A 2,500-nucleotide genomic window follows, 5' to 3' on the forward strand; every position below is an offset into this window, starting at 1 on the left:
TCATTGGTGTTTTTTCTTTCACTTTCACTTTTGTCGCATGTCAACAATTTTCTCATTTTTTTTTTTTTTGTCAACCTACTCTCACTCGAACCCACGCACACACATGCACCAGAAAGAACAGTTGGAAATAAGTCAAATACTATCTACTATGACTACGAAATTCCTACAGATATATACCTAGAAAATGGGGCCATTAAGCCTGACATATTGATATGAGATAAGAGGGACAGGATAAGAGGGACAAATTGCAACCCTAGTTGCAGTAAGTCTCTCCAAGGATGCTGGCCTTAACAGAGCAGAGCGGGAGAAAATAACAAAATGCCAAGGACTTATGTACGTCATGAAAAGAAAATGAAATCTTAAGAAGGTATCAATCATTCCGGTCATTATAGGAACAAACGGGTTAATGAAAAAGAATTTTAAAAATCATCTGGCGAAAATACCCGGTGAACCAAGTGTAAGAGAATACAAACTATAGCACTTAAAGGGACGGTTAGAATCTTAAAAAGATCTCTGGGTTCGAGTAACTAAATTAATGGGAGAATGTTTGGCATCCGATAGAATACCCATCCCCAACGAAAACAAAGTGATAAGAAATTTACAACAGAATGAAAAGCTATTTAAGTATTCACAAAATGAAACACAAATAAGCAATTTTGCGAGAGTTTTCACAGCTATAGACAAAAAATTCTGAAACATTTTGTATACTACTGTTGAATATTACAATAATTCATTCATATCAACTTTAGTAGATTACAAAAAAAATCTATATTATTATTTAGAATGTTTATTTGTCACTAAGTCGAACCAAAACTACTCGACATAATTGCGCTAGGTTTGGCAGGAAAACTCCACAACATACAAATTGTGTGATAAAATTGTTAAACTTAGAAAACTTTGCTGCTACAAAGAAAGTAAGCTCCCTCTACCATGTTAGAAAACTTCTCAGGCCGAGCAGCATCTTATATCCCTCAAAGCTATTACCTGCCTATGCCTGAAATGTTGCTGCAACGCACGTGTACCAAGCATCAGCTTCTCTGTTTTTGGTGCGAAAAATTAATCTCTCACCTAATGGGTCCTAAACTTTCTACCACGCTTCAGCATCTGTTTTATTGCTACGATGTTACCCGATAACCCCAATGCACTTTTCACCCTTTCAATATAAATATCCCCATCTAACCAGAAGCAAAAGAAAACTGCTTCACTGAAAACATTCTACTCTAATGACTTATTTTCTCGAACAGCTTGTTTTTGGAATTTGCTCTCTATTTCATCAATTGTACCTACATGCAGAAATGTTAATGTAATGTGAACAAATATCTTCACTTATGATGCCAGTACAAATCTGGTCAGTAATCACAATAGACTATCGCATCAATATGCCTTGTTTAGGATCAACGAACGTAATATATATATATATATATATATATATATATATATATATATATATATATATATATATATATATATATATATAAAGCTGAATGTCCGTGTGTGTGTGTGTCTGATCACGAATAGGCTCCTATATGGTTGACTATTATAGAAAACTGATCACATATAATCATAGAAAATGTATCGAGACACAGGAATGGGTATGTTTGAGCTCGCAGAATGGTGGTTCATTAAAATTGTGGGGTCTGCATTCGCGCCTGGTCCACAAAGTATGGAAATAAAAAATAAAAAATTTAAAAAAAAACTTTTACACGTGTTTTTGATATAAATGTACATAAGAATACTTCGATAAGTATGTTTTAACTTAAATAGGGATGGTATAATAAAATTGTGGGGTCTGCGTTCGCGCCTGGCCTCCATAAATTGGAAATAGACACAAATCTACCTGCGTAAGTATACTTTGATAATTATGTCTCAGTTTGAAGAAATATGATCTAATAAAATTATGGGGTGTTCGTTCGCACCTGGCCTCCATAGAATTTAAAAGATAACAAGGTTTTTTACAATGGATCCACAAAATATTGTGATAAGTGTATCAGTGTGAACAGGTATGGTATAATAAATTATGGGGTTTATCTATTTTATTTTTACTTTCATCATATTTTGCTTTGGTTTTGATACCTCCAAATTCGAACCTATCTCTACAGCCCTTCCTTTTTATAACCTATCATACTTTCATAAATCAGAGTCCATTTTCTGAATGCTGTTTTTGAACCCAGTCAACGACGGGTACTTTTGCTAGTATATATATATATATATATATATATATATATATATATATATATATATATATATATATTTTTATTATTATTATTATTATTATTATTACTATTACTACTACTACTAATGTGATGTTGATACTAAACAAGAACTAACTTTGGATTAACAACTATTCTAAATTCCACTAAACGCCTAATACTACTATAACAGCAACTAATACGCCTACTAGTAAACAACTACTGCTAAAACAATAAACATAATTGTATCATTTTTTTTTTTAATTTGGACAATCTAAAACAACTTGAAAGAAATTAAAGGGGAGATAACT

At 32.3% G+C, this 2,500-nt stretch overlaps 1 protein-coding gene and 1 long non-coding RNA gene across 4 annotated transcripts in view; one reads left to right on the top strand and one right to left on the bottom strand.

Annotated features, from left to right (window-relative positions):
• LOC145247917 (innexin unc-9-like) overlaps positions 1-2,500 on the top strand; it is a 601,649-nt gene that overhangs the window by 337,306 nt on the left and 261,843 nt on the right. The window lies entirely within an intron of this gene.
• Positions 1-2,500, bottom strand: part of LOC145247916 (uncharacterized) — a 15,926-nt gene that overhangs the window by 11,456 nt on the left and 1,970 nt on the right. The window lies entirely within an intron of this gene.

The sequence above is a fragment of the Euprymna scolopes genome, chromosome 26 (genome assembly GCF_053919585.1).
Source record: "Euprymna scolopes isolate OS-2025 chromosome 26, ASM5391958v1, whole genome shotgun sequence".
Taxonomy (NCBI): Eukaryota; Metazoa; Mollusca; class Cephalopoda; order Sepiida; family Sepiolidae; genus Euprymna; species Euprymna scolopes.